General features: G+C 28.6%; 1 long non-coding RNA gene across 1 annotated transcript in view; it reads left to right on the plus strand.

Annotated features, from left to right (window-relative positions):
* The first annotated feature begins 6033 nt into the window (after positions 1-6033).
* LOC124418796 overlaps positions 6034-9223 on the plus strand; it is a 4272-nt gene continuing 1082 nt past the window's right edge. The window contains exon 1 of the long non-coding RNA XR_006940214.1: positions 6034-6201. This is a non-coding gene — a long non-coding RNA (uncharacterized LOC124418796). The remainder of the gene's footprint in view (positions 6202-9223) is intronic.

Raw genomic sequence — 9223 nt, forward strand, 5'->3', positions numbered from 1 at the left:
TAATTTATATTGGGTGGTCAAAGATAATGTACAACATAAATAGTGCAAACACAGACCGATTACTACAAAATGTTTCAGTTATATTTTTTTTGTATTTCGTAGTCAAAAAAAAAAATGGGTTTAGACAGCAGCATTACAGACATACATTTCGGTTTTGTTGTTTTGTTATCATTTCGATATCTATCTAAATATTATGGTGTCACATGTTGCAGTAATTAATTCATGTCTTGCCCACAAACAATTACTTTAAATTAGAAAAAATTGTCGCAGTCTATTAGACACCCACTACACTACCGAAACGAAATGACGTTATATGGAAATCTAGACAAATACAGACCATTGCAGGCTGCTCTAAAAACAAAAACAAACAAAAAAATAATAATAAAAACAACATCAAAAACAAAAAAGAGAAGAAGTACTTTCATACATACAAAAAGCAAATGTGCCAACTCTTTGATAGTCATTCGATTTTATAAACCTAAACTAGTTGTTATACATATTTCACCCACTTCCAGACTTAATACTCATATGTTTTTAAAAGAGTATTTTAGGAATAACCATATACGTTCTTGTTGTTGTTTTTGTTACTTGTGGGGAAGTACGTACATTTTCTACTATATAAAATTCATGTTTACTAATATTTTGCTATTGTTGCTGCTGCCTTTTTTTAAAAAAGGGGGGGATTTAATATACTTATAGCCAGATATATCCAAAATGTGTGTATATTGGACTTTTCGGTTGTTGTAAGGAACACTTAAGTATACATATATCCATACGTATTTTGTTCAAATCCATTTATTTGAATGTAGATTCACATTAAGATTCAAGTTTATTTAAATAATAAATTTGTCTATGTCTGCTAAATGACTGTTATACTAACCATAAACACCAAATGGCACATAGGCAACAGCAACAACAACAATTGTAATACAATAATATAGTTATAGCAACAACAACAGCAACTCTAACAAATTGTCCACAAAACACTCTTGTGACTGAAAAATACTAGAGCAATAAACAATTTACTAAAAACAATTGTTAAATGCAACAGAAACATAAAATCTAAGATTTTTAAAAATGAAAAACAACAAGAAAATACATACATATGTACCCAGCAAAAACGTTTATTACCAGGTAATGGGTTAAAATGTTAAAATTTACTTACACAATAGCATTTTAAGTCATTATTTTAATGTGGCGATGACATTAGAGTTAAGTACTTTTACATCTTATTTGAGAAGCTGACTAAAGCTATACGCACAATTGGAACGAACGACGAATTTTTCGGAACGAATTTTCGATCTCAGATATAGAACATACTAACGTATATGACGAAATTTGTCATACGTAACGAACTGTTCGATAGGTTTATTTCTATTTCTTACGCAGACGAACGACGAATTGAATTGGAAAATTGGTTTAAGACCAATTCCAGTAGCCCGAATTTTCTGAAATTTGGCGGTTGTGAGTATTAACTGTACTCAATATTATGTTCAAATGTTCGAAATTTTATTCGAAAATTCGAAGTTATGTTCGAAAGATTTTGTATGCTCTGGGTCATAAAAACTAAAAATAAAATTTTCGAAAATTCGAACTTAAGTTCGAAAATTTTTTAAGATATTAAATTTGGAAGTTTGGAGTACACTTAATGACACTACAATGCTATGTTGGAATATTTAAAATTAAGTTCGAAAATTCAAAGTAATGTTCGAAAAAATTTTTAAGTTGTTGAAATAATCTCAAAATTGGGGATATTCACAAAAATATAATTTTAGTTCTTTTCGAGGCCAATTTCTTACATTTTATAATTTCGAAGTAATGTTCGAATTAATTTTAAAGCTGTTAAAATTATCTCAAAATCATGGAGATTCACAAAAATATAATTTTTGTCCCTTTTTCTTACGTTTTTCAATTTCAAACAAACAAATTTTGAAACGAATTCGCAGTACGAATAATTTGATTGTGTTCCATTCATTAGAAAGTATTTGTATAGCACATTAGAAAGTATTTTTTATTAATAGGTGGCTATGAATGTACTTCTATGTAATCAGAACGATATGCAGTAATAACTGAAAAGTGTGTGAATAGGTATGAAGACCAATAATGTAATTATATACTACTCTTTGATAAAAAATTACAAACAAATTTAGAATTCCTTTCTATATTTTCACATAAATTTGTGTTGTCATACATCTTGAAAATCCTAAAAATTTTACTTTAAAAATTCCCCCACTGCTGTCCAATTATAGAGGGAATGACTGTCTTGTTCAGACAAACGTAACACGACACTTACGTAAATAGATGCGTTTGACACACGTACACATTTGCCTGCACGTGTGTATGGGTGGGTGGGTGAGTTTTCTGTATTTGTGTGTAAATATTGTATGTGTGTATGTCACTAGAACACTTAAATATATTTAAACAAAACCAAATCTTTTTGTTGACTGCATTTCAATAATTTGTAGTAAAAATACAAACAATAGAAACATTAAGCATGAGATGAGGTGTTAGAGGCATAGTCAACACCATGAGGCACACACACACTACTATTACTGAGGTCATAAAGTAAAAATGCAATTTAAAGACAAAAATAAATTTATGTTTCAATGTGGTTGTTTCAATTTCTACTATTTCACTTTTAGGTTAAGAACCCAGTAAACATAAAATTATTAGATAATTTTATATTGAATAGCGGTACAACAAATCTTTCAGAAAATCTGAAAGCCATCGATTAACGTTGTGAAAGCTGTATTAAAACATTCTAAAACTTTGAAAAAGTTAAATGATTTGTTTACTGGGTTATAGACAAACATTAACAAACATTAGTAGTTACTGTTGTCACTGTTCATTATTTATGCAACAATTGCATACAAATAATAAATGAACAAAAAAAAAAAAAGTGGTAAACAATGAAATGAAGCTCTTTCATTCCTTGGCATAGCAAATATACATGGAAGTCCTGGCATGTTCATAGTTTTATTTAACAAAATATTTTGTTAGTATTTGATGTTTTTTTTTTCATTCACAAAGAACATAAAGCAAACACCCTTTAATGTTATGTCTGATGTCTGCTGGTGCATCTTTATTAAAAATGATAATAGAAGAAATGTGTGTGTGTCTATTTGCGAAAGGGGAACTCAAAAGAACAAGGGGTTAAACAAAAACTTGCAGACTTTCTCATACCTTAATTAGTTTTCGTTTTTTTTTTATTTTTAAAATTTGTTTAAGGGGTGACCAAATGGGATTTTATGGTTGAATGTTAAAGTTTAGAAAAACAATGTAAAATTGTTTACTTTTTTAAAGTCTTCATCAATCCTGGACACATGTGTGTGAGCAAAATAGTTTAAATATTATAAAATTTTAAACATGCAAGTATTTTTAAATAGTAAATATTTTGTTAAAAAATGGTCGACTTTATAAAACTCTACACAAAATATTTATAAAGTTTTTGAATTTTATAGAAAAATATATTTGGAATTTTTTAAAGAAAAAATCACAACAATATAATCTTTTTATACAAAATTTTTATTTTTAAGGAATATTTTAGAAAAGTTTCACTTTTTATAGAACATTTAAAGAAAATATAACTATTTTTACAATTGTTTTCTTTTTTTTAATATCGAACTTTTTTTATAGCCTTGACGTAAAGTTCTATATAACGCTAATTTTTTTATAATCGGCTAAGCGGATTAGGTGTAATTGACTGGAAATTAAACTTCGATGCCACTAGTCGGACAAATTTAAAACGTAACATAAACACTTCTCACAACGCCTAAAACATATGTATATCAGGTGTCTTATTTTTTAGTTACCCATTACGTACAAACTTTAATCTTTTATTTATATAGATTTCTGAGACATAAAGCTATTTATAATATTTTTAAAAAATTTTATCAATTCTATTGACAAATTAATGTTATCACTGTAAAAAACAAGAAGGGTAGACGGGGGATCATACGCCATAGGGGCACATTTGTCAATGCGAATAACTTTAAAACCGAGTAATCGATTTTATCACATTATCAAATTTTGTTTTCGTTTATCGATTATCTATCATCCCTGAAAATTTGAAACATTAACTTTACATATGTTGGGAGGCAGACATGATTAATTGTTTTTCAAAGGTGAAGCTGTGAAAATATTTCACTGTGTGAACTTTTTGTGCTAACTTTTTTAATTTTTGTGATAGAAAAAATATATTGGTCAGTATTAGAACATCAATAATAGTGAACAATAAGACATAATAATATTTTCGATAATATAATTTGAAGCCCGAAAAAATTTAAACTATACCCCAGAACTGCCCGTGGGGCACATGCACCAAATATATGTGATGTAGAACAAAATTTTGTTTTAATTTTTTTTGTTAAGTTTTGTGAAATAAACAATAAATATCTGGTTTATTCTTTGTTTTAAGAATTAAATTATAAAACAGCAAAATAAGTTTTTATTTTTATAATTTTTCTTTTATTTTACTAATGACAAATCCGCCCATTCCCCTTGGCGTATTTACCCCATGGATGGGCGGTATCGCCGTTTTTTGTCAGTGCGGAATAGTAAAAGAAATGTACATGTGGATGACTTAGGAAAGATTGAAAGGAATAAAACTAAAGCCAACATATCTAAGTATACGAACCAAGAAAAAATTAAGAATATGTATTGTGGTTTTAATTTGAGGACGTCTCAAAAAAAGTGGCTATGGTGCCCTTTCTGTCCTATGGATTTATAGTCGGTCATGGCATATTATACCCTACAACAATGAATATGTTACAAATTTTCATTATTTTTTCAATAATAATTTTTACATTAGTTCAAAAATTGTTAAACAATTTGTTGACGAAAAAGGAGTTATATGATCCTATCCTCTTTAGTTTCTGTAGCGGAACTTACGTCTACAATAATTATTTATGTAGAATATCATTGAGATGTTAGTGTTTATAATTGAATTTTGACCATTAAGTTTTGCTGATTTTTGAAGAAACACAAGAACATTTAAGCTCAAAAGTTCTATTGGGAGGTACGTTTATACGGGGGCTTAAATTACACGGACATTTAGACGGATAGACAGACAGATGGACAGACAGACATACAGACGGACATACAGACAGAAGGACAGACGGACGAACGGACATAACTGAGTCGACTTAGCAGATTAATTTACTTAAGGTGTGTGTAGTGGTGTAAAATACACAAATTAATAAAATGTATCTTTATAGACATGTTTCGATAAATTCAATTTCTAAATTTAATTACCCATAATAATAAGTGAATTATTTAAACAATACAATTCAGCCAACAATAGTAGAAGAAGCAAAAGTTGTAAATCACACAAACACACCTTTACTATGTTAGAAAAAGCTTTTGGCGCCACTTTGTAAATTATGTTTTATTTAATTTTCTACACACATATGTACATGTTCATTTGTATTTATACATAAATTGTACTTTTTTCTGAAAGGTACTTTATTTGTTTTCTACCTAATTTTACTTCTATTTTTGTTATTTCACATTATTTTCTTCATTTTTTTTTGCCAAATATACTGTGTACTTATACATTTACAAAGTTTGCTATTGTTGTTCAAGTATTCATACTTTTAATATTTCATTTAATTTTTTTTCTATTGTATTATTATGTAGTATTGTTTTTGTACCTGTGTTAACAGGTTTTATTGTTTTATACTGTTTGATGATGATGATGATGATGAATTTTCCTAAAACAAAATGAAATAAAACATAACATACATTCAGCAACGTAAATAAAATTACATAATTAAGACTAAGTAATGAAATTCCTGCACAACCAAAAAATATATGTATGAAAAATACACAGGAAATAAACAAAGTGGTATGCAAATATAATTTAACTTTGAAAACATTTTGTTTGAATATTTAGTTATGCTTAAAAATAAAATTGTAAATAACAACACAAAACGTGTAACGTAATAAAAAAATAATAATAATATTATGAATCATTCAAATTTAGTTGAAAAACATTAAGAAATAATGTTTGAAATGCAATAAAATTAAAATTTTACTTTTACTATTTTTGTTTTTATTTTTAGGAATACAATGCTAAGACTGCCTCATGTCATATTATACAATATAGAAAATGTGCGAATTATATTTTATCATCCTCAACCTGTTACAGCCTATTAAATGCCATGGAAGAATGTCGTCGTCCCATATTTCATGAACATTATGGTTAGTTTAAATTCATTTTTTATAGAAATTTATTGGAAATTGTCTGTTTTTTTATAGAAAAATTTTATCTAACAGGAAAATTTTAAAAGGGTGTGAAGTTAAATTCGTCGGCCAGATACGTCCCACAACACATTTGTCAAATACGTTCCACATACTGTAAAATTCGTTTTCAAATTAAATTAATTGATTTTTTAATAAAACAAACGCCAAATAAAATGCTTTTGTGAAAAAAAGTAAAAATATATTAAAATATATTCCGAAAATAAATATATAAAATAAAAATTAATAAAAATAATTGTATACATTGTATAATTGTATAAAAAATGGTGGTTAAATATAAAATTTTTAAATGAAAAAAATCGACACTTTGAGAAGACATGTATTGGGGTACCGGCATAGTGGAAGTAGCCCAGGACTAGTTCTTTCCAAAAACATATAGTTTATATGCAATTCCAGCACTGGATAATTTTTACGAATTTTTGAAAAAAACACAAAATTTTGCCACAAAATCAGAAATTTTCAAGTGGCTCCAACGGGTATTTAGAGAAGACATGAATCGGGGTAGCGAAAAACCGGAAGTAGCCCAGGACTAGTTCTTTCCAAAAACATATAGTTTATATGCAATTCCAGCTCTGGATAATTTTTAAAAATTTTTGAAAAAACGTCAAATTTTGCCAAAAAATCAGAAATTTTCAAGTGGCTCCAACGGGTATTTAGAGAAGACATGAATCGGGGTAGCGAAAAACTGGAAGTAGCCCAGGACTAGTTCTTTCCAAAAACATATAGTTTATATGCAATTCCAGCTCTGGAAAATTTTTACGATTTTTTAAAAAACACAAAATTTTGCCAAAAAATCAGAAATTTTCAAGTGGCTCCAACGGGTATTTAGAGATGACATGAATCGGGGTAGCGAAAAACCGGAAGTAGCCCAGGACTAGTTCTTTCCAAAAACATATAGCTTATATGCAATTCCACCTCTGGATAATTTTTACGATTTTTTAAAAAACACAAAATTTTGCCAAAAAATCAGAAATTTTCAAGTGGCTCCAACGGGTATTTAGAGAAGACATGAATCGGGGTAGCGAAAAACTGGAAGTAGCCCAGGACTAGTTCTTTCCAAAAACATATAGTTTATATGCAATTCCAGCTCTGGATAATTTTTAAAATTTTTGAAAAAACGTCAAATTTTGCCAAAAAATCAGAAATTTTCAAGTGGCTCCAACGGGTATTTAGAGAAGACATGAATCGGGGTAGCGAAAAACTGGAAGTAGCCCAGGACTAGTTCTTTCCAAAAACATATATTTTATATGCAATTCCAGCTCTGGATAATTTTTACGATTTTTTAAAAAACACAAAATTTTGCCAAAAAATCAGAAATTTTCAAGTGGCTCCAACGGGTATTTAGAGAAGACATGAATCGGGGTAGCGAAAAACTGGAAGTAGCCCAAGACTAGTTCTTTCCAAAAACATATAGTTTATATGCAATTCCAGCTCTGGATAATTTTACGAATTTTTGAAAAAACGTCAAATTTTGCCAAAAAATCAGAAATTTTCAAGTGGCTCCAACGGGTATTTAGAGAAGACATGAATCGGGGTAGCGAAAAACTGGAAGTAGCCCAGGACTAGTTCTTTCCAAAAACATATAGTTTATATGCAATTCCAGCTCTGGATAATTTTTACGATTTTTTAAAAAAACACAAAATTTTGCCAAAAAATCAGAAATTTTCAAGTGGCTCCAACGGGTATTTAGAGAAGACATGAATCGGGGTAGCGAAAAACTGGAAGTAGCCCAAGACTAATTCTTTCCAAAAACATATAGTTTATATGCAATTCCAGCTCTGGATAATTTTTACGATTTTTAAAAAAAAACACAAAATTTTGCCAAAAAATCAGAATTTTTCAAGTGGCTCCAACGGGTATTTAGAGAAGACATGAATCGGGGTAGCGAAAAACTGGAAGTAGCCCAGGACTAGTTCTTTCCAAAAACATATAGTTTATATGCAATTCCAGCTCTGAATAATTTTTACAATTTTTTAAAAAACACTAAATTTTGCCAAAAATTCTGAAATTTTCAAGTGGCTCCAAAGGGTATTTGGAGAAGACATGAATCGGGGTAGCGGAAAACTGGAAGTAGCCCAGGACTAGTCCTTTCCAAAAACATATAGTTTATATGCAATTTCAGCTCTAAATTATTTTTACGAATTTTTGAAAAAACATAAAATGTTGCAAAAAATTCAGAAATTTTTGGAGAAGACCCATTAAAAACTATTTTAAGGGTTGTACTTACATAACCAGTTACTTTTCAGTGACTAGTAATTAGCGTCGGCATAACTTTGAGGTACTTTAGTAATGACTGTTAATTTAGTATAGGAGTATGAGCTTTATTTTCGATTTGTTACTTATTTTTCATATTTTAACCGATTGCGTGAAACAATTGTGTTTTACAAATAAGATAACAAAATAAATTTGCAGGTGAATGTTAAAACAATTATTTGAAGAACAATAGAAAATCTAAGCACAGGAGCAGTGACTAGAACATTTGACTAGAAAAAATATAATGCTGCATGTACTTCCTGGGTATTTCATATATTCTTGAAGAACTATATTTAACATTTCCCAAAGAAATAAGTAGCATTTGATTTTAAAATTTTAACTTATTTACCCATTTACTACCATAATATTGTTAGTATATATATGTTTCTTTATAGGGCGAATCTGTCAACCGATCTTGACAACTTTATTTGGCAAACATTTTTAATTTTGGAGTTAAAAAAATAGAAAAAATTTTTTGATGGCACATATTTTGTGTGAAAATAAACTGACCCTAATATGTGATGAATCCGTTAGCGTAAATCATTTTGATCGAGGGAAGCAAAAGTTATAGAGAGTTTCACTTAATTATTTAAAAAATGCATAAAATTGTAGTATTTATATGTGTAATATTTGAAAAAATTGCACATAATTGTAAAAATTATTCAAATTTAGCGCATAAGATTTATTTTAAAAAAATTTAAGAAATTTC

The sequence above is a fragment of the Lucilia cuprina genome, chromosome 3 (genome assembly GCF_022045245.1).
Source record: "Lucilia cuprina isolate Lc7/37 chromosome 3, ASM2204524v1, whole genome shotgun sequence".
Taxonomy (NCBI): domain Eukaryota; kingdom Metazoa; phylum Arthropoda; class Insecta; order Diptera; family Calliphoridae; genus Lucilia; species Lucilia cuprina.